The 24,109-nt window shown below is 40.8% G+C and overlaps 1 protein-coding gene and 1 pseudogene across 5 annotated transcripts in view; both read left to right on the top strand.

Annotated features, from left to right (window-relative positions):
* Positions 1–24,109, top strand: part of NR6A1 (nuclear receptor subfamily 6 group A member 1) — a 239,017-nt gene that overhangs the window by 165,313 nt on the left and 49,595 nt on the right. The window lies entirely within an intron of this gene.
* Positions 1,549–6,425, top strand: LOC141583784 (ran-specific GTPase-activating protein pseudogene; annotated as a pseudogene).

Genomic DNA, 24,109 nt, shown 5'->3' with positions numbered 1-24,109 from the left:
CATTTATTTATCAGCTGGAATGGTTCTATAAATTTGTCCATAGTTGTTTATTACCTTGTGGTGTAATTCATCTAGGAAAGGCAGAATAAATACTAATTTTTCCCTTTTATTTAATTTTTTTTCACTTTAAAAATTATTTTTTTGAGACAGGGTCTTGCTGTGTCACTGATGCTGGACTGCAGTGGCGCGATCTCTGCTCACTGCAACCTCTGCCTCCCGGGCTCAAGAAGCAATCCTCCCACCTCAGCCTCCTGAATTGCTGGGACCACAGGCGTCCACCACCACACCCAGCTAATTTTTTGTATTTTTGGTAGAGACAGGGTTTTGCCGTATTGCCCAGGCTGGTCTTGAACTCCTGGGCTCAAGCAGTTCACCCACCTCAGCCTCCCAAAGTGCTGGGATTACAGGTGTGAGCCACTGTGCCCTATTTAATAATTTTTAAGTGATGCTCAAATTAGCCCATCTTTGATTAGTAAATACCTCTTCAGGGTAGCTGATTCAGCTACTTTTGAGGGGGTAGAAAAGACAGGATTTATGACAGGTTGTATGTGGGTATAGCCAAGGAGGAGGAAGGAGTCACAAAAAGTGCCAGGTGTTTGGCTTGGGTGGTTGATGCCTTTCACTGAACCGGGAGCCTAGAAAGAGGAATGGATTTTTAAAGGAAGACAGGTTTGGATATATCTGAGGTGCTTGTGATGGATATATCTAAGTGGAGATGCCCAGGGAGCAGTCGGGTATCAGGATGTGAGATTCAGGGGAGCAGTTCCTGACTTCAGGACCTAGGATAAGGCTCAGTTGCTGAGTGTAGTTCACTCAGATTGGAATTATGTGCATTATTTCTTGTTTGATAAAAATCTATTCCTTTGCCATCGGGAGCCAAGTTCTACCCCAAAGAAAGACTACATAAGCCCCTGTTGTCCTTTCTTTCACTTGTGCCATCCTTAGAGAGTTGAATTTTTAGTAGAGTAGAAAGGGATAGAGTTGGTGCAGTTAGGATTGCACTCGCTGATTTGCAACCGATCTGTCAGATTTATTACAGCCAATCCCTCGATTAGAGGAGAGCACTGTGGATGGGTAGGATTTACTGGGGCTGGAATTGGGACTGGGGAAACTGGTTTTGGCTGTGCAGGAATGGCTGGCCTAAGGCAGTCTATTTGTATTCCCGAAGGATTTTTCCCCCTTTCCTATGTTGCTGCTCTCTGAAGCAACTCCTTTCCTTTCTTCCCTCAGTTAACAAATATTCAAGCCCTGGGATACAGTGGTTGGCAAAAATACGTGGCACAGTCCTTTCTCTCATATTCCGGAATCCAGTGACAGACGTGTTATATATATTAATCCAAAGATTGTCAGCAACATGTGGTTCTACACTAATGCAAGAACCCAGCAAAAGACGTATTGATCAGGAACCTTTGACTACCAGGGCCAGCCCTTCATTGTTGGAAGATTTAGTCTCAGATAGGCTTATAAATCAGAAAATATATACATATATATATATATATATATATATATATATATATATATATAACATGGGGCCTGACACATGGGAGACTCTGAAGTAGAGCTTTTATAGGAGAAAAAACCTTTCATGAGGTAAGATAAAAGAGAACATGTGAAAGTGAAGAAGTATATGAATGCACTCACTATTAAGAAGTTCAGCAGAAAAACTGTACCCCACCCACACAACACATTCTTGCAGAGCCATCTATTTGCTTTAACTTATTATGAAAGCCTTTTATATACTAAACCAAAGATGGAACCCTGGGCTTGACTCTTTGGAGTACATGAGATTAATAAGGAAGGATAGAATTGTAAAGTAAAAATACTACGTGATTGATAAGTACTGTCATAGTATGTTCTAGGGATCTAGGCAGCATGGAAGGAGGGTGTGATTTGACTTTGCCTGATTTTAAGGCTGGGTGAATGGGGTCTTAAAATATTTTACAGAGGAGGTGATTTTTAAATTGAGTCTAGTAAGATTAGTGTGTGGAAGTGGAAACTATAAGAAAATCGTGAGAAGACTTATTCCAGGCAAATGGAATAGCTTAGTGTAATATTTACACTATAAGTAAGTGGATTAGCATGCCTGGAGTAATGGGTACTTAATGAGAAGTGGTGGGAAATGAAGCTGGAGAGGTCAGGAGGAGCTGGCTTATAGAGGGAGGGCCTTAGGAGTGTGGGCCTTTATATCATAGGTTCTTGGGAGCCATTGATGGGACTCGGTGAGATCATGCCACACTCACTGGGGGCATTTTATCTTGCAGGCCTTTTCCCAGAGTTCTCACATAGAACTGAGTTCCCTTTGGATAGAAGTCTTTTCCTGTGTCATCTGACTGTGTAAGTCAGGTAGATGGTTGGATGGACAAATGAAACAACCAGAGAAGTCAGGGCTGAAGCCAGAGTCTGCGTGCAAACAAGTAACCTTCAAGTGGTCCACCCTTTTAGGAGCACCAAAGGAGAAAGCCTGTCAGTTTACTCTGCCCCCAAGTTTGAGACTTGCTTTTTACGACTTTGATCTTTTTTTACTTCAGCTGTACATGTTGCTTAACAGCACTTTGAGCTGTTGCTGTGTTCAGAGCTAGAGTATTTATTTACATTAATCTCTGGGCTGATCTGGGTCTTAATTGAGAAGAAGGTAAACAGTCAGGGATGCCATATGGGATGAATAAGTCCCAACTTGTTTAGACCTCTCAGGAGACACACAGTTGACTGCATTTTTATTTGTATGCTCTGTACCTGATTCGTTTGTTTTCTTTTTATTCAAAAAGGACTTATTTATTCATATTATAATCTGTTCTTGATTGGGATACTTTAAAAATTCACGGATTTGACTGGGGAATCGTGAAATTTTAAATGGAGGAAAAGCTCACCTTTTTCAGTTTTCTCAGTTTGCAGGTAGGAAACTTACCAAATTAAATGTCTTACACATATTTAAATTTCCTGGATTGTCCCAAAAATGTCTTTTTTACAGTTGTTTGGTTCAAATCAGGATCTAAAAGTACATGTATTACATTTGGTTGTTTACATAAGGCTGTTCTTTTTTTTGAGACAGGGTCTTGCTCTGTCGCCCAGGTTGGAGTGCAGTGGATCACAGTTCACTGCAACCTCCCAGGTTCAAGCAACCCTTCCACCTCAGCTGGGATAGCTGGGACTACAGGTATGTTCCACCATACCTGGCAAATTTTTAAATTTTTTGTAGAGACAAGGGTCTCCCTATGTTTCCTAGGCTGGTCTCGAACTCCTGGGTCAAGTGATCCACAGACCTCTGCCTCCCAAAATACTGAGGTTACAGGTGTGAACCACCTTGCCAAGCCTATATAAGCACTCTTTAGTCTTTTTTCTTAAAGTGCACTCTCTAGCCTTTTTTTCCCCACAGCCAGTCATGTTACCCTTTTACATAGCATTGGCATTACAAAATCCTTTGAGGTCTTCTTTATTCCTTCTCCTTTTTCCTTCAGGTCTTGAAAAACCTTTCCTACTTGTCTGCTTGTGGAATATCCAGGTTCAGCTCAAATGTAATGCCCTCTCCGTGGCACCTGAGTCTGCTCTAATGAATTACTTCTTCATTTCTGTTTCCCTAACACTTTTCTTACCTTGTCTGTATCAAGGATCGACAGATGAGAACCAGAGATCTTGGTCTCTTGTTTTTTGCTTTAACCTCTAGGAATTTAAAACATTTTCTGTATGTTTCTGATTTTCTAAAATGGATACAAGTTGTCCCCCCCCCCCCATGGTCACCCGGCTTTCACTTTGCATCATTCATTGAAAGCCTCTTAAAAACAAATAATGCAGAAATTATTCTAGTGATCGTGTGGCCACTAGATTTGCTGTCTTGTGTTTTACACTGAAGAACTAAAATTACCCCTTCAGCCTCAAAATCTGCAGTAATCTTTGAGAGCTTCTGTTTGAATAAACATAGGGGAAATGCTATTAGGAACATCTCAAAAGAGACTTTGCCATTTCCTGTCCTAAATATATGTGGTTTAGTGGAAGAAATAGAGGACTAGGATATTTGATTTTCTTCTCTAATGGTCTGATGACTGCTGCCTCTTCCCTTCTTTGAGCTTCAGTTTGTGCGTCTTTAAAATGAAAGTGGAAACAGTCTCTTGGTGTTTAACTAAGGTTCTGCCATTCATAATTTGGACTCCATGGCCAGACGCGGAGGGAAGGAGCTAGGAGTAGCCTCTGAGTAGCCGCCGAGAGGCGGTGGAGCCAGCGACTACTGACCCAGCCGAGCCGCCGCCGCAGCCGCCACCGCGCCCCCACCCCGATTGCGGCCGCCAAGGACGCTCCGGATGACCACGGTACTTCCACTGAGAATGCAGACGAGTCTAACCATGACCCTCACTTTGAGCCAGTAGTTTCTCTTCCTGAGCAAGAAATTTTAAATGCTGGAGGAAGATGAAGAGGAACTTTCTAAAATGGCGGCAAAACGGTTTCGATTTGCTGCAGAGAACGGTCTTCCAAAATGGAAGGAGCGAGGCACCGGCGACATCACGCTCGTGAAGCACAAGGAGAAAGAACCATCTGCTTGCTCATGCAGAGGGACAAGACCTTGACGATCTGTGCCAACCCTACATCACGCCGATGGTGGAGCTGGAGCCCAGAGTAGATGAACAAAATGTAGAATATTGTTTATCCACTTTTTAAAAACATTTCAAAACTATTATTAGCTACTGTGCCTGGGTCTGGAACGCCCACCCTGACTTCAGCGATGGCGGGCGCCCCAAGCCAGAGCTGCTGGCCACCCACGTCCTGAATGCTGAGAATGCACAGAAATTCAAAACAAAGTTTGAAGAATGCAGGAAAGAGATCGAAGAGAGAGAAAGGACAGGATGGGGCAAATAACGATCATACCGAAAAAGTGGCGGAAAAGTTAGAAGCTCTTTAGGTGAAGGAGGAGACCAAGGAGGATGCTAAGGAGAAACAATGAATCATTTTATTTTTTCCTCTCTTTCCCTTCCTGTTTTTTTTTTTTTTTTTTAATTTTTACCCTGCCCCTCCTTTTTGGTTTGTTTATTCTGCTTCATTTTTGCAAGGGACGTTATAAAAATAACTGAATTCAAAATAATAATTTGTACTCCATTAGGTTTGCAGTATGCAAATGCTGCATATGATTGGATGTAGAATTTTGTTCATCTACTTTTTTTCTACGTTTCAAAGCTAGTATTAGCAAGTAGACAGTGTTGATTTCCTGTTTTCTCTCTCCTTCCCACTTACAAAATTTCAGTAGTTCTGTTATCCTAAATGATTTTTTTTTTTTTTTTTTTTGAGATGGAGTTTCGCTCTTGTTACCCAGGCTAGAGTACAATGGCGCGATCTCGGCTCACTGCAACCTCCGCCTCCTGGGTTCAGGCAATTCTCCTGCCTCAGCCTCCTGAGTAGCTGGGATTACAGGCACGTGCCACCATGCCCAACTAATTTTTTGTATTTTTAGTAGAGACGGGGTTTCAGCATGTTGACCAGGATGGTCTCAATCTCTCGACCTCGTGATCTACCCGCCTTGGCCTCCCAAAGTGCTGGGATTACAGGCTTGAGCCACCGCGCCCGGCCCCTAAATGATTTTTCTTCTGTCTCTTTCTGTTTTCATTTAATAGAGACGAGGTCACTCTATTGCGCAAGCTGGAGTGCAGTGACTATTCAGAGGCACAATCATTGCACACTTCACCCTCAAACTCCTGGCTTCAAGCCATCTTCCTGCCTCAGCCTCCTGCCTCAGCCTCCTGAACAGCTGGGGTCACTGGTGTGTATGCCCAACTAAACAATCTTACTTGTAGCCATAGTTAAAAATTAGTGTTTAGACCAGGTGTGGTTGCTCATGCCTGTAATCCCAGCACTTTGGGAGGCCAAGGCAGAGGGATCACTTGAGCACAGGAGTTCAAGACCAACCTGGGCAACATAGACTCCTGTCTCTACAAAATTTTTTTTTTTTGGAGACGGAGTTTCGCTCTTGTTACCCAGGCTGGAGTGCAATGGCGTGATCTCGGCTCACCGCAACCTCCGCCTCCTGGGTTCAAGCAATTCTCCTGTCTCAGCCTCCTGAGTAGCTGGGATTACAGGCACACACCACCATGCCCAGCTAATTTTTTGTATTTTTAGTAGAGACAGGGTTTCACCTTGTTGACCAGGATGGTCTCGATCTCTCGACCTCGTGATCCACCCGCCTCAGCCTCCCAAAGTGCTGGGATTACAGGCTTGAGCCACCGCGCCCGGCCCCTTCTACAAAAATTTTTTACAAATTAGCCAGGTGTGGTGATGCGTACCTCTAGTCCCAGCTATGTGGGAGGCTCATGCGGGAGGATCGTTTGGGCCCAGGTAGAGGCTGCAGTGGGCCATGATTTGGCCACTGCACTCCAGCCTCTGTGAACAGAGTGGGGCCCTGTCCCCCCCCCCCCCCAAAAAAAAGGAAAACCACAAAACAAAAATAAGATTTAGCGTTCATCTTTTACATTCACATGGGCAGTGTGGTGTGTGTTCATCTTCTCTCTTCCTCCCAGTAGAGTCTATAAAGAGCTCTCAAAAAACTTTTGGGACTGAAAATGGTGGAGAAATGTGGCTCTGTATCCAAAGATGAAACTTACTTGTCTTAAGCTATGTTAAAGATTTGTTCTCAGGCTTATGGGTACATCAAGGATCATTAGTTGGACCCACCTTAAAAACGCATCTGCTTCAGTCTTGATAGAAATTAGACTAATAGCTCCTTATTTAGTCATTTCCTCTGAAGGTTTGTGCAGTAAAGCACAGAGGCTTACTGCACCTCTGTTGTGTGCAGGTATTTAGTTCTAATAAATCCATATCCTTAAGGGAGACAGAGAGCTGCCCTTTAAATAAGTGTTTCCAGTTGAGTAGCTTTTTGCTAGTGGGCCTTCCCCTTCCATTTTTTTCCACCTGTGTTCTATTTGTAGTGACTTTACTAAAATTATTTAACAGCTACATTAAATCCACAGGGACTGAGAAGAAAAGATAAATCTCTTATATAGAGTTGGGGTGGGGGTAGGAAAGCTGGTCAGTGTATTTATGATGGGGTAAAATGTGTCATGGCAGTGGCAGAATATTTATTTTTAGACAAATTATAGCCTTTCTCTTCCTCTAAATCACTGGTCACTTTCTCTTTAGGCCCTACTTTGTAAGATGACCCTAATGTTCTCTATTGGTTAGGAAAGCCCTCTAGTAATGGTAGTAGCAGTATTTGCCATTCAGTTATATGGCTGCTAAGTGACAGATTCCAGTCCTATTCCAAGAAGGGTCTCCTTTTTCTGGAATACTGCTATAAAGTGTACACAGCCTTTAAGTTATTCCTAAAGCTAAATTAGGAGGGGAGATTTCATAGAATGAAGCATTTTACACAGTTAAAAAGCATTTATCCTCAGGAATTAGTTTCTCTTTGGGCCATTCCACCTTCTTAGTGGAACTTGCCCTTTTATTGTATCTTGATACTTGAATGTTTAGCTGAATGTTTGACGTCACGTGCTATTAGCACGTGGCTCCAATTTACTTGCCTTTGCAGTGCTATGGTAAGGTGTGAGTGTGTATGCGCACACCGGGTGTTACACAGTCTGCTGCATGCTGCTGATGTGGTTCAAGAATCAGGGAAGCTGTAGCATAATGATTGTTTAAGATCTTATGAGTTGTAGGGGAATGAAGCAAGAAACTTATTTTGAAGGTGTAAACTTTCGGCTAAGAGTAGGGGCAGCGGGGAGTGAAATTAGTAACTTTTGCTTTCCAAAAGGATTTTGCAGACCTAGTTTTCTTTCTCCAAACTAGTTGTGTGTAACCAGAGCATTCTTTGAAGCTAGTACAGATAACCAGAGCATGGAAATGAAGGACTAAAGTCAGCCCTGCAAACAACTCTTAGCTCCATGTATTAATTTTCTTAGAGGAATTTGCCTTGTCATTGTTTATTATAATGACAGAAAACAGGGAATCCAACTCCTGCACGGCCCCCATGCCCCCCAGAAAAGCCCTATATGCCTAACATTGAGTTTCTGTTTTGTCTTTTCCTTAGGCCAAAGGTTTTGGCTCTCAATTTTCTAATCCAGTACAGAAGACTATAGCATAAAATAGCTCTTGGGAAAAAAAAGAAAAAAAAAAAATCAGCATCTGAGAACCCTTTTAAATAAATTCTTTTAAAATGCTCCCTTTTAATTTTAGGATCTTAGCTTAAAGAAGATTGGAGGAGAATTTCCCATGAAATGGTTCCCATAATAGTTTTCAGAAAGATGTGCTAGGTAGTATTGTTAACTAAAGAAAATAAGTCTATCAGTTCCACTTAGATAACCTTTGGTAATAAACGAACTCCATACACGTTGTGACCTTAGAGCCTGAACTTTGTAATCACATGACCAGCTTGTAAACTGACCTGTGAGGATGACTGTCGTAGTCCCGGCTTAGAGAAATTGACCAAGTGTCGGAAGGGTAGTCATCAAGCTGGACTTGTCCTGTAATCTCTGTTTCTTCATGGGTGCAATAGAACTTTTCAGCAGACTACAAGAAGAATGAAATGGAGACATGGGAAGGTAAGGAAACTGACTGTTTAAGTCTGGGGCCCACATTTAAGGGTTAGAAATTTTCTTTGAAGGTTTAGAGCAAATAGCCTTGAGGGAGAAGGGAGGCAGTCCACAGGCAACTGTTTTTTTGTATCTTAACAGAATTCAGCTATAAAGTTTTCATATATGTAGCAACTGACTGTAAATGTTTTGGAATGGAGAAAAGAATTAGAACTGCAGTGAATTCATTGTTGTGGTTGATGAAAAGCAGAAGAAAGGGGGTGCGGTTTTAAATCTTATAGTGATTTGAAAAAAAAATTTAAACTGAATTTTACGTTCCAGTAGTTAGATAAAATTTACATTAAAAAATTGTTCTGTTTACCTCTTAACAGTTGTTTATATTTTAAATTTCTTAATCCAGTTTGATATCCGCCAAAGCCTTATTTACTACTGTTAATTATAGATAGAATTGGGGTCATGAGGCCATTGATAAGGCAACCTCATCCTCTGTGGGGGAACTTCTATACTTTACAGTTTGGGATGTAAGACTAAGCCATTGCTAATTTCTTTTTAAGTGGGTTTTTAAAATGGGTACATTTTCTGCATGTACATGTAATGTAATTAGTAGTGACTAGTTAGTGTTATAACTTGTTTATTTGGGATAGTCTCCTAGTTATGTGAGAAACCCCAGTTTTCCACAGCTTTATTATTTAGGCCAGGAAAGACACATACAGCTGAAGGAACAGATATAAGATGAATCTTAGTATTAAAGATTTGCCGTGTTTATAAAATACAGGCTAAGAGTTTGCAGAGAGTTTGATTTTCTTTAAGGCAAGGCAAGCACTGCTGAGAAGAGTTCCCTACTTTTTGTAGCAGTTGATAAATTTCTAGGACTGGCATTAACTCTATGAAATAGCTGGTCCTGGGAAAGCTTCCCAGCTCCTTGCAGCATGGCTAACATCTGCCATAGGCAGCTTTGCAGTTTCATTCTCAATCTGGGGATGCACAAACCAAGGAAGTGGGACGCCCTTTGAGAATAGCATTCTTCCTTTTAGTAACCTTGGTTTCTTTCCTCCCTTATATGTTGGCCCCCAGCACCTTATGTGCCAGAATTTATTGGTTTTTAGTGTACGTTAACAGAAAGAAAAGAAAGTTCACAGAAAATATCAGTTCTAATTTATAAGACCTGTTATTTACCTTGAACAGCCTCCTCTCCTCTCCTAATATGCACAGAAATTGTTTGTTAAACTATTCTGGATATACTGCTTTTCCAGAGAGGAGTAGTTTAAGAAGTAAGATTTGCTTTGGATCTACTGGACAGGAGTTTAGGAGCTGACAGAGTCCCAGAGCGGTAATTACATGAGTTTAGAAGGGATGACTCTGGAGGATTTAGATTTTCTTTCGATCAGCTTGAGTCTCTTAGTGATATGTAGTCCGCTAGCCCTGAAAGAGAAAAAAGGTTTGCATAGAAAGTTCTCCCCTAGTTCATATTTAAGTATTAAAACTTCAGTTTTTCTTAGCCATTCAACTGCAGAAAACAATTTATGGTGCCAAAACAAAAACTTTCATAAAATAAGGAAATAAATTTAAAATTGTTCACCTGAATCTTCCATACAAAATTCTAGTAAAGCAAAATGAATTATCTTAGTTGAAGGAGGTTTTGGAAGCTTAAGAGGCAAAATCAGCTGCTTACAAAAGAGGTCAGTGAAAACGCTACTGTAAAAAAAAGCATTGCCTGGTTTTAGATATTGGGCCCTTGTCCATTTAAATTAACCTTTGTCACAGCTGGGCATACAAATGTTTTGTTTTAGTTCACAGAGGGTTAACTCTATTCAAGCTTTCACTGTGGCAGGCCTGATCTGTGGAGTCATACAATCTGGTCTTTCAGCCCTGCCAGTCGCTAGGCAGGAAGTCTTATTTCTTAAGCTATCTTTCAGAATGGGGGGTTGGGATTTGGAGAAAGGTGGGGGAAGGGCTTTGGAGCATCTGTAAGGATCAATAACAGAGAGAGAGAGCCGCAAGAGAGGCCATTGTGCACACTTCAAGATAGATGCAGCCCTTGTGCACGGCCCCTGCCTGGCAGGACAGACACCTAAAACCAAAACAATGACACTGAATGAATTCCCTGTGAAAATTAGATTGCCGCTTAAAGGAGAAAAAATACTTGAGTGCCCTTTCAACGTTTGGGAATATTCTCATTCCTCAACTTGCGAAGATTAGGCAACCCCCACTAGAAATAACTCCAAATTGATTTTTAAATGCCTTTTGTCCTCATGCTAATACTGTATTGAATTGGAGAGGGTGATCATTTTGGTCTTGGTCACATGCATCAAAGCATTGAGTAATCTTTTTTTCTTCTCTGTCTCCCCCTCTCTTCTCTCTTCCTCCCTCCCTTTTTCTCTTCTTTTTTATTCTAATGTTTGCTTTACCCTATTGGTTTTGGAGGCATCATTAAGGGAATGAAAAAAACTAAGATTTGGTTAGGATTTGAGTAACACATGTGTGAAATCCCTCCCCCAACAGCTGGTATTGGCTCTCGAAACTTCAACTGAGCTAAACAGATGTTCCTAGTGTTATTTTGAGATAATTTAAACCAGACTTATACTCAAGAACTCTACAAAAATCATAGATTTGATTTTTAAATGCACTGAAGTTGTGATATCATGCCACATCTTAATGCATGTTATATGGGTGTTAAGCAAAAGCACCTGAGTTTGGGAAAGTGAGCAGTTCTGCCAGTGAAACTGTGGTATTACAAACACTACCAAGTTTGTTACTCTTTTACTCCAGCCAGATTTTCATTTTTCATATTCCCCTTTCCCAAGCCCTCTAACATTCCTGTTTTACTGTATCCTTTTCCAGAGGACTAGGGCATTAATTCAGTAGGTACTTTTATGATGCAGATTCTTTATGGCAGTTGGAAAGAGTAATAGAGTCATTGCCACCTCTCTTCCACTAAACCTCCAAAGTCCTGGTGAAAACTGACTGGTAACAGCTGAGAAAAATGGAATCCCAAACAGCCTCAAATGGTTTTCTCCCAACTTGAAATCTTCCAGGCATAAATGCACAAATGAACTGGGGGTCTATAATGTGGCTTGCAGACATACAAATGGAATAGGCAGGGACACCTGCACTTGAAATTAGTAAGTTTTGTTTATTCTAGGCTTCTTGAGTTGATACCTGACATATTCTGGACAATTTTGAGGCTAGGAAAAATACCTAGATGCTTCACATCATTGGATATTTTTAACTCATCTCTAATCTGTACCCTTTTGCTGGGGAAAATGATGTACAGGAAGAAGATCTGATTTAATCACCACAAATGGTACCTCCTTGATACAATTGATTCTGCCCCTCTGATATATTGTAATTATCTATTAATATTTAAACCAAACAATTTATTATTTTAATGGCATTTTCCAGGGGCATACAAATATTACTAACAAAACTTGGAAGTTTATGTTGTATTAAAATGGGGTATGAAACCTACCATGACCCTTTTGAACAATGTAGTCTTTAATGTGTATTGGGGGAGGGCCTAGTGAAGGAAAAGCCATAAAAGTCTTCAGGGTTCAAGATGAGGTTGGGATTTTGGCCCATTGCTTTTGTCATTTTCACACACAAACATCTCTGCAATCATGTTTGATTTAGCATCCTTAATACAATGAAGTGGGAGAACAAAAGGATATCAGAGGCACAAGTATGGAAGCCAAACAGTCTCCCTCCCCGCCACCACTAATTTTTCCACATCATTCTTTTTTTTCTGTTCCCCTGCTACTGGGGTTTCTTTTTTAAGCCAAGGAAATTAATCTATTTGTAAGAATCATCTTTTTGCATGCCTCAGTAGTTTGCTTGGGCAATTGGAAAACAAGCTACGTGTCAAATGGTTTTTAGCCATGTAAAAAGTCATTTTCTAAAAACTTGGGGAAAACACCATAATTAGGAAAAATGCATCTATCCATATTTCAAGGTTAAGAGTTGGTCAGGGCTGGGGTGGGGGTGTTCCCACTGCACAGCTGTTTTACATATTTTGAAAAGCCTGATAGATGTAAAGGTCATTGCTAACTCTAACAGGGTCTTGATGCTCACACTGTGATCCAAGGACCTTGCATTAATTAGGATGAGAAGCATGGAAGGTCAGGAGTCAACCGGCTGGTGAGCCTCGATGGATTGTTAGTGGGACCAATCAGAATTCCTGTAGGATTTTTAAAGCATTAAAGCAAAGAAACAAAAACCACTGCTGCTTCTGTTGCCCCTGGATGCATTTCTTGATCTGTATGGCAAGGACTCGTCCCCTGCTGCCCAGATGGCTCATAAAAACTTGGCTACATGTATTGCTACAGGCTTCCTGGTGTTGGGGAAAGAACCTCATCAGCTTGACTCTCACTTGGCCAAGTCACTTGACCTCCATGAACCTCAGTTTCCTCATATATGCGACAGAGGATAGTAATACCTATCTCACAGGACTGCTATGGGAATTAAATAAGAAAACTGTCAGAGTACCCAGAACATGCTTAACATGCTTAACATGGCTTGAATTGAAATGAGTTTCAAAGAGGAGCACATTTAGGGAAATTAAGAAAGAGAATTCTTGGGCGAGCCTAGGGCTGGTGGTATTTATAATCCAAGTAGGTCTCCAGGGACAGCCTGTGTTCAGTAGGCAACAATTAGGGAGGGGCTCTGGAAATTTAGCCTTGAAAATGCTGTGCAACCAGTGGGGCCAGCTGAGCCTTCTAGAACCAATTGCAGTGTTAATATGCTATTCCTTTGCTAGCAATAATTAGTCACGAATTGGTCCCTGCAAAATTTGTGGCCTTTTCTCTACAGAAAGTCTTTTACGGTTGCGTGGATTGCAAGAAAATGGAGAGGGGGTGGGCTTTAAGGTAACGGAGATGTTAAATCATTATCAGGAAAAGAAGAGTAGTAAAGTTAGTCTTAGTTTCCTGTGTTTTGATAGATAAATAGATGCCAAGACAGTTGCCATGACCATGTTTAAAAGCCCTTTCTCAGGAGCTTTACCATGAAGTGGTAAAGTTGGGAATGTTGTTGGCATGCTAATCATTGCCTTACTAACTTTGGGGTTGTCAACCTGCCTGCCTTTTGGGTTCAGGGGTTATATCAATGGCTCATTATTCTGATCTCTGTGTATAAAATTATTATGCAGCTAACATTCATCAAGCATTTGCTATTTTCTAAGCACTGGGAACAGACAGAGGTGAGTTAGAATTTCTCACCTAAACTGCAGATCTCCTTTTTGAACCCACAAAGAAGGAAAAATAATTTTAATGTTGTTTAACAGATGTTGAATATTCACCACTTGCTTTTGAGAGTGATTAGGGGGAGGAGAAGAGATAGCAGTGGGATTTACTCACTTTGGGGCCCTATATTCTATGAGGATTTTGCTTTTGGGTTTTTTTTTTTTTAACTACTTTTACTAGATATTTCCTGTGACTTACTTGCTTTTCCAAATGTATGGCTGCAAAATCGAGTATTTTAATATTTGTCTTAATATGGTAAAAATAGAGGCCTGGATTACAATTGTCAAAAATGTGGAGGGAGTCTAAACGTGATTTTTCTGTTTCTCTGTTAGCACCCTCACCATTAGCAAAGTGTTTTCTTTTCTATGAGGTTTCAATGTGTGGCCTCGGTGTGATGGCTACAAGAGCCTAGCTTTGCTTTTTAAAGGAACTAATAAGTTATGGATAATAATATTAATAAGTTATAGTTAACTTATTAAGTATCAGATGTACTTATTTATGGTATATTAAATAACCCACTGCACAGAAATGTATGTTTTAGATATTTGAAAAAAAAAGCAGACACCATTCCTGTGAGCATTTAATCCCAAAATGTGTGCACAAGGGAGGGTGGAAAGAAGAGAGATGCAAATGAGAGGCTTGGCAACCAGTCGGTGGTAGCCATCAAGTCTTGGCTGTGGTCATTGTTATGAGATATGTGTGCATGCACACTATCATATGCATTCATGTGTTTTTGTTTCTAACCTTGCCATGAGATAGTTGTTAATTGCTGCTGACAAGAAAATCTACCATCTTCAACTCTATTATTTGACTGGGAATAGGAAGAGGGAGGGGTGATGATGTGCCACAGTGTGTGTCTTTTCCTGTCACTGGATATAGTCAGCCATACAATTGTTTGAACCATGAACCAGTTGCTTTAAGAAACTGACCATCACATTGTACTGTTAAGATTCTAAGTTCCTGTAGAATATGTAGAAATTAATTTTCTCTCAGCACCCCTGCTGTTGTCCCCACGTGCAGTTTGGAATCATATACACCAAAACATTTGCCATAAGGTTACCAATCTGATACGAGAGAAAAGCCATCTACCATAAAATAGTTTTAGTATGGAAAGTTCATCATGTATCATATGCTGACAAGTACTAGGACTCAATTTATTAGTTCTTTATTTTCATTAACCATTAGTCTTACCAAAGGGAGGACTTTGGAGAATGATAAATGGCTTGTGATGAGCTGAGGAGAGAGGAGTTTTAGTTTTGTAAAAGTGTTGACTTGAGAGGCTGAGGTGGGAGGATCGCTTGAGCCCAGGAGATAAGGCTGCAGTGAATTATGGTCTTGCCACTGCAATCTAGCCTGGGCTACAGAGCAAGTGAGACTGTTCTTAAGGGGGCGGGGTACTATTGATCCAGTGCATTAGGGAAGCAGAACCTTTGGTTCTGATGGCTGTGTTAGTTAAATCATGTGAATGAAATGTGTAAAAGAGTCCCCATTTGCACTGTTGAAGCTTCCTAATTTGTGGTCTTAGTGATGAATGCAGATTCCAGCGCTTTCTCTGAACATTGTTACAAGCGGAGGAAGTTACAAAGGCACTTCCTGGGCAAATAAGAATGGGAATGACTAATAAAGCACGTGTCTATGTTTGGGGCCCATTATTCTGAATCGGGTCAGAATTTTGGGAAAAGTGGCCTTTGGTAAGGTAGTGGGCAACTACATTTTTTTTTTTAACCCTCACAGAACATACGGTTTCACTTAAAGCATGCTAGCTGGTCTTTCTTTCACCAGGGCCTCAGAACTGTGAAGGGACCTAGGGAGCTGATTACTGAGCTTTGAGCATTGGCACAAGGTCTCTGGGCTGGCTCACCAGTTTGTCCTCTGGAGTTCTTATAAACTGCTTTGATTTGCAAGTAGAGAAGCTATGTGCATACCTCAAAGATACTGCAAGTTTGGTTCCAGACCACTGCAATAAAGCAAATCACTTGAATTTTTTGGTTTCCCAGTGCATATAAAAGTTGTGTTTATACTGTGGTCTGTTATGTGTAAAGTAGCATTATGTCCAAAAAAACCCTACATAACTTGACTTAAAAATATTTTATTGCTAAAATATGCAAACAACCATCTGAGCCTTCAGTGAATCATTTTGCCTCTATGGGATCTTGCTGCAGTGTTGGTGGCTGCTAACTGATCAGGTGGTGGTTGCTGAAGGTTGGGGGATGGCTATGGCAGTTTCTTAAAATAAGGCAATGAGGCTGGTTGTATCAATTGATTCCTTTTATGAAAAATTTCTATGTAGCATGTGATGCTGTTTAATAGCATTTTATTCACAGTAGAAATTCTTTCAAAATTGGTTTCAATCTTCTCAAACCCTGCTGCTGCTTTATCAACTAAGCTAATGTAATATTCTAGTGTTGTCGTTTTAATAGTGTTTACCAGGAGTGGATGCCATCTACAAAGAAACCTCTTTTTTTGCTCATCCTAAGAAGCAACTCCTCATTCATTAAAGTTTTATCATGGGTTGAGTGTGGTGGCTCACAGCTGTGATCCCAGCACTTTGGGAGGCCAAGGCAGGAGGATTGCTTTAGCTCGGACTTGGGGACGAGCCTGGGCAACATAGTGAGATATTATCTCTACTGAAAATTTTAAAAAATGTTGCGCATGGTGGCTCATATCTGTAATCCCAGCAGTCTGGGAGGCTGAGGCGGGTGGATCACCAGAGGTCGGGAGTTCGAGACTAGCCTGACCAACATGGAGAAACCCCATCTCTACTAAAAATACAAAATTAGCTGCGCATGGTGGCACATGCCTGTAATCCTAGCTACTTGGGAGGCTGAGGCAGTAGGATCACTTGAACCTGGGAGGCGGAGGTTGTGGTGAGCTGAGATTGTGCTATTTCCCTTCAGCCTAGGTAACAAGAGCAAAACTCCATCTCAAAAATAAATAAATAAATAGCTGGGTGTGTTGGCGCATGCCTGTAGTCCCAGCTACTTGGCAGACTGAATTGCTTGAGCCCAGGAGATGGAGGCTATAGTGAGCTATGGTCGTACACCACTGCAATCCAGCCTGGGTGACAGAATGAGAACCCGTCTTGAAAAAAAAATTGTCATGGAATTGCAGCAATTCAGCCACATCTTTAGGCTGCACTTCTAATTCTAGTTCCTAGCTGTTTTCCCCATTTCTACAGTTACTTCTACCACTGACGTCCCTCAAAGTCATTCGTGAGGGTTAGAATCAACTTCTTCCAAACTGGTATTTTGACCTCCTGTGAATCAGAAGTGTTCTTAATGGCATCTAGAATAGTGAATCCTTTCCAGAAGGTTTTCCATTTACTTTCCTAGATCTATCAGAGAAATCACTATCTATGCCAGCTATAGCCTCATGAAATTTATTTCTTAAAAATTACTTCATGATTCATGGGCTGCAGAATGGATGTTGTGTTAGCAGACATGAAAACAACATTCATCTACCTGTACATCTCCATCATAGAGCCTCTTGGGTGACCAGGTGCATTGTCGATGAGCAGTATTTTGAAAGTTACCTTTGTTTCTGAGCAGTAGTCTCAAAATATTCGGTAAACCATTCTGTAAACCCACATGCTGTCATCCAGGCTTTGTTGTTCTATTTATAGAGCACAGGTAGAATAGATTTAACATAATTTTTAAGGGTCCTAGGATTTTCTGAGTGGTCAGTGAGCATTGGCATCAACTTAAAGTCACCAGCTGCGTTAGCTCCTATCAAGAGAGTCAGCCTGTTTTTTGAAGCCAGGCATTGACTTCTCTCTAGCTACAAAAACCCCCCTAGGTGGCGTCTTCTTCCAATATAAGGCTGCTTCATTTACATTGAACATCAGTTGTTCAGTGTAGCCACTTCATCTTTGATCTGGATAACTTGCTGCAGCTTCTACATCAGCATTTGCTGCTTCAGCTTGTACTTTTAAATAATGGAGATAGCTTATTTCCTTCAACCTCATGAGCCAATCTCTGCTAGCCTTAAACCTTTCTTCTGCAGCTTCCTTGACTCTCTCAGTCATCATAGAATTGAAGAGAGTTAGGGCCTTGCTCTGTATTAGGCCTTGGCTTAAGGGAATGTTGCGATTGGTTTGACTTTCTATCCAGAGTACTAAAATTTTGTCCATGTTAGCAATAAGGCTGTTTTTCTTTCTTCTCATTTATGTGTTCACTGGAGTAGCACTTTTAATTTCCTTCAGAAACCTTTCCTTTGATTCACAGCTTCACTCTTCGGAAAAAGAGGCCTACCTTTCAGCTTATCTTTGTTTTTGACATGCCTTACTCGTTAACCTTAATCATTTCTAGCTTTTGATTTAAAGTGAAAGACATACGGCTTTTCCTTTCACTTGAACAAGTAGAGGCCATTGTAGGGTTATTAATTGGCCTAATTTCAATATTGTTGGGTTTCAGTGAATGGAGAGGCCCAAGTAGAGAGAAGGAGAGAGAGGGGAATGGCTGGTCAGTGGAGCAGTCAGAACACATAAACATTTTTCATTAAATTCACCGTCTTATTTGAGTGTGGTTTGTGGCACCCCCCAAACAATTACATCAAAGATCACTGATCACAGATCACCATAACAGATAAAATAATAATGAAAAAGTTGGAAATATTACAAGATTTACCAAAATATGACACAGAGACACAAAATGAGAGCACATGCTTTTGGAAAAATGCTACTGATAAGACTTCCAAGGCCGGGCATGGCGGCTCACGCCTGTAATCCCAGCAGTTTGGGAGGCCGAGGCGGGTGGATTACCTGAGGGCAGGAGTTCGAGACCAGTCTGACCGACATGGTGAAACCCCATCTCAAAAAAAAAAAAAAAAAAAAAAAAGACTTCCTCAATGCAGGGTTGTCACAAATCTTCAATTTATAAAAAATGCAATAAAGCGAAGTGCAATAAAATGATGTATGCCCAAGCCGGGCACAGTGGCTCACGCTTGTAATCCCAGCACTTTGGGAGGCCGAGGTGGGTGGATCACGAGGTCAAGAGATTGAGACCATCCTGGTCAACATAGTGAAACCCCGTCTCTACTAAAAATACAAAAAATTAGCTGGCATGGTGGCGCATGCCTGTAATCCCAGCTACTCAGGTGGCTGAGGCAGGAGAATTGCCTGAACCCAGGAGGCGGAGGTTGCGGTGAGCCGAGATCGTGCCATTGCACTCCAGCCTGGGTAACGAGTGAAACTCCGTCTCAAAAAAAAAAAAAAGGATGTATGCCCATGCACTGTTCTTTGAATCAACTCACATTCACTAGTGATTGCTCTGTGCTTGATATTGAGCTGTGTATTAGGGACACATAAAAAAATAAGACTCTCTCCCTGCCCTGTGATGCATACAAGTCTAGTAGAGGGAAGTAGATCCTCACGTAAATAAGCATAATGAAGTGTTCAGGGCACACTGATAGCAATACTGTAGAATATAGAGGTTGTGCAGAGGGTAGAGTGCTCATTTCTACCTAGGCTATCAGGTTAGGCCTCACTAAGAAGTCATCCTGAGAGACTTGATAGATGTTTGCCAGGCTGGTGAAGTGGCAAAGGATCTCCTAAGCAGAGGAGCAGCATGAGCGCATGGCTGACAATGTGAACTACCCTGACCAAGTATGCCGTGAGTTATAAGACCCATATAGGACAGAAATAAGTGTTTGGTTCTAAATCCAAGGGAAACTCTAGAGAGAACTTTGATCTGTTAATGGATGCCCCTGCCCCTAAACAGAAGAGAGTCCCCCTCACCTGTCAGTCGTCTTCTTGCAAATACGTTGAAGAGATTAATGGACCTTGCTAGAAAGGAGAGCAGTTCTGCTTCACAATTAGAGGTGTGGACACTGGAGGTTTAACACTTCAAGAAACTGTTCCTGGGATTTAGGGAGAGCATGCTATAACCTTACTTAACCTTGTTACAAATTGCCAAGTACTACAGAGGGAGAGGCCTCAGTTAAGTACTTTTAAGAAGTTATACTCTGTGAAAGGGTCTTCTGCCCTCTAGAGGAAATGGATTCTGTTGTATTTTTTTAATGAATGGAAAAATAGTCTTAATATCTTATCCAAACTTTTTCCACTAAACTAAAGGTTTCTTTTGGTTTTCTAGAGCAAGGGGTGTGTGTGTGTGTGTGTGTGTGTGTGTGTGTGTGTGTGTGTGTGTGTGTTTGCTGAGTAATCATTGTATTTTTACTTACATCTTGTGAAATAGTTGATTACCTAATGGCCAAACCATTATGTCAGGCGTCCCCAAACTATCGCCGGCAGCATTCGGCCCCCTGAGGCCATTTATCCAGCCCCCCCCCCCCCCCCGCCTCACTTCAGGAAGGGGCACCTCTTTCATTGGTGGTCAGTGAGAGGAGCACAGTATGTGGCGGCTCTCCCAACGGTCTGAGAGACAGTGAACTGGCCCCCTGTGTAAAAAGTTTGGGGACACCTGCATTATGTTTTTGGATAGATAATTTTGGGTGCTTTTGTTTTTAACTTCATTGTACAATTAGCATACAGAAAAATTAAGTGCTTTGGTAGGGAAGGGTGTACTCTTCTATGAATACAGATTTGTGTAATCTCTGTAACCATCTCCACAGTCATGATACAAAACCGTTTCTTTTTTTTTTACTTTAGAGAGACAGGGTCTTGCTCTGTTGCCCAGGGTTCTGGCCTTGAGCAAACCTTCCATCTTGGCCTCCCAAGTGCTAGAATTACAGGCATGAGCCACTCCACCTGGCCCAGAGCCTCTTTTTTTTTTTTTTTTTTTTTTTTTTTTTTTTTTTTACTTTTAAGTTCAGGGGTACATGTGTAGAATGTGCAGCTTTGTTACATAGGTAAACATGTGTCCTGGAGGTTTGCTGTACAGATTATTGTATCACCCAGGTATTAAGCCTAGTATTCATTAGTTATTTTTCCTGATCATCTCCCTCCTGTCACCCTCTGCCCTCTGGTAGGTAGGTCCCAGTGTCTGCTGTTCCCCTCTATGTGTCTGTGTGTTCTTATCATTAAGCTCAGAACATGAGGTATTCTGTTTTCTGTTCCCATGTTAGTTTGCTAAGGATAATGGCCCCCAGCTTCATCGATGTCCCTGCAAAAGACATGATCTTGTTCTTTTTTAGGGCTGAATAGTATTCCATGGTGTGTATGTATCACATTTTCTTTATCTAGTCTATCACTGGTGGGCATTTAGTTTGATTCTGTGTCTTTGCTATTGTGAATAGTGCTTCAATGAATATACACGTACATGTGTCTTTGTAATAGAATGATTTATATTCCTTTGAGTACATACCCAGTAACAGGATTGCTGGGTTGAATGATATTTCTGGTTCTGGGTCTTTGAGGAATCGCCACAGTCTTCCATAACTGTTAGGCTAACTTACATTCCCACCAACAGTATAATAGCATTCCTGTTTCTCTGCAGCCCCACCAGCATCTGTTGTTTTTTGACTTTTTTTTTTTTTATAATCACCATTCTGACTAGCATGAAATGGTATCTCATTGTGGTTTTGATTTGCATATCTCTAATGATCAGTGATGTTGAGCTTTTTTTCATGTTTGCTGGCTGCATGAATGTGTGAGAAGTGTCTGTTCATATCCTTTGCCCACTTTTTTAATAGGGTTTTTTTTTCTTGTAAATTTGATTAAGTTCCTTGTAGATTCTGGATATTAGACCTTTCTCAGATGAATAGATAGCTAAAATTTTCTCCCATTTTGTAGGTTGTCTGTTTACTCTGATGATAGTTTCTTTTGCTGTGCAGAAGCTCTTTAGTTTAATTAGATCCTATTTGTATATTTTAGCTTTTGTTACAATTGTGTTTGGTATCTTCATCATGAAATCTCTGCCTGTGCCTATATCCTGAATGGTATTGCCTAGGTTTTCTTCTAGGGTTTTTATAGTTTCGGGTTTTACATTTAAGTCTTTAATCCATTTTGAGTTGATTTTTATATATGGTGTTCTGTATTCATCAAGCCAGAGTAGATTCTGAGTATGATATTTTCATATGGCCTTTCCAAGCCAGAGTATGTCCAGAGGAAAGGCAGATGGCCAGCCAGTGTGATAAGGAAATGATATATAAATCATTTGTGGGACTAAGGGTATTAAACTCCAAAGGTTGTAAAACTTTTGGTGAAAAAGGGGGAGGGAGCAGGCTTGTTCAGATTGGGCAGTGTCCACATATTAAATTAAGACCAGGTTGTTTTCATTGCAGGGAATTACATTTTAGCATCAAATAAGGAAGTAAGCTCTTTATCACTGGAGGTGTTCAAGCTCATGTAGGAAAGTTACTGTAAAAATGAAGTTTTGAAATTAAAGGAGTTAAACATGACTCTACAAAGGCTCCTTCAGTAATATTATAGTTAAGACTAAATTATTACTCCTTATCTTGTATCCTTTCTGCTACCTCCTGCCTCTGATCAGAATGGTATCTAGCAAGTTTGACATCTGGGAAGTATCTTGAAACTCTAGAACCAGTGTCATAATTTCTAATATAACAAACATATAGGTGCCATTCATTCATTCATACATCCGTCCATTCAACAATATTTTTGAGCACCTGCTTTGCTAAGTCTTAGGATATAAAAGTACCCAGGACATAGTCCCTGTCTTTGAAATTTGTATTCCTGGTGGAGGGAAAGGGTTAATACCTGCTTTTATCACTCAGCAATAAAGAAATACTCCAGGCTTGGCATGGTGGCTCACGCCTATAATCCCAGCACTTTGGGAGGCCGAGGTGGGTGGATCACAAGGTCAAGAGATCAAGACCATCCTGATCAACATGGTGAAACCCCATCTCTATTAAAAATACAAAAATTAGCTGGGCATGGTGGCACACGCCTATAGTCCCAGCTACTGGGGAAGCTGAGGCAGGAGAATTGCTTGAACCCAGGAGGTGGAGGTTGCAGTGAGCCGAGATCACACCATTGCACTCCAGCCTGGGTAACAAGAGTGAAACTCCGTCTCAAAAAAAAAAAATTCCAGTGTCAGTACATATTTACATATTGATGTTTTTAACACAAAAGTAGTACATACTTATACTAAAGAGATAATAGAGTAAAAATGTCTTCTTCTCTGTCCTCTGTGCCCTTCATTCTCCCTCTCTACCCTAATAATCACTGGTAATAGTTTGGTAAATTTACTTCCGAACTTTTATCCATGTATGTACCAAAACATGCATGTATACATTTATATATATGTATATATATGTTTTTAAAAACAAAGAGTGGTTTTTAAGATGTCTTACCCTTTTTAAGTGATTGCTTATCATTCCATTATATACCTATGTTAGTTTACTTAACCATTCTCCTATAGATTAATATTTAGATTGCCCAACTTTTCACTATTACAGAAAATATAGAGGCGGTATTTAAAAAGAACTTGGACATAAAAATGTGGAGGAAGATAATGAAGATACGTGTCAGAAAGACATGCCTTATGAAATACTTTTAAAAGGAGCATGAATGTTAGCTTCCTCAGTAAATAGCTGTTGCATGAAAGAGAAAGCTTAGGGGACTGTGGTTGTTGTCTTCTGTGAAAGGCTGTCCCATGGGGCCTCAGAGAACGGAGCAGGTAGAAAGTTACAGGGTGAAAGATTTCAAGTCAGAGTAAGGAAGAACTTTATGATATTCCAAGCTGTTCTGTAGTTGTGAGGTAGTGAATGCCTCACTTACGGAAGTATGCTAGTGTTCATTCCTCAGGTTGAAGTAGATGACCTCTTGTTACCCCTTTAAGCACTGAAGCACTGAAACTTTACCCATGTAGGAGAATTAATGGCGTTCACAGCACTCTTCAGACAAAAGAGCTGAGGGCTTCCTACTTTGTCCATTTACCATTTTCAGATGAATTACCCAGGGGTTGGGGATTCAGAGATGATTTTTCCTCCAAAGTCTAGATGCTGTGAGCCTTCTTTTTTCCCTCCCCATTGTCACTGTGAAGATATCACAAGTTGACAGATATTTTTAGTTATAAAAGTTTCAGCTTAATATAACCTTGAACCATGAACTGTTCAGAACAAGTAGATTGCAAAGGCCATTAAGTCTCATGTTATACAGTTAATCTTCCATATGCCAAAACCATACTCAGTATCCTTCAGGCCTTTAATGCTTTCTGATGCTCGTTTTTTGCTTGGAAGAGCAATTATTTCATCATTTCCAATACCCAGGATTTCTGGTGACCTTTTCCTCAAACCTTGGAAAAGACCATCATCTCTGTCATGTCCACAGTGCTCTTCCTGTAGCTTCTTAGATCTTCAGTTTGTCTATAGCTAACCCTTAGAACTTTCTAGAAAATTCACCTTGCCTGTTTTGCCTGTGGAAAGGCTTAGTTATAGAAGTACTGCTGGCACCTAATTAATTTGCTAGAATTCCTTCCACTGACATGTGCGAACATACCACAGATCTCG

The sequence above is a fragment of the Saimiri boliviensis genome, chromosome 2, assembly GCF_048565385.1.
Source record: "Saimiri boliviensis isolate mSaiBol1 chromosome 2, mSaiBol1.pri, whole genome shotgun sequence".
Lineage (NCBI taxonomy): Eukaryota > Metazoa > Chordata > Mammalia > Primates > Cebidae > Saimiri > Saimiri boliviensis.
Note: the sequence above shows the minus strand (reverse complement) of the source record. Positions and strands in the feature narration are given on the sequence as shown.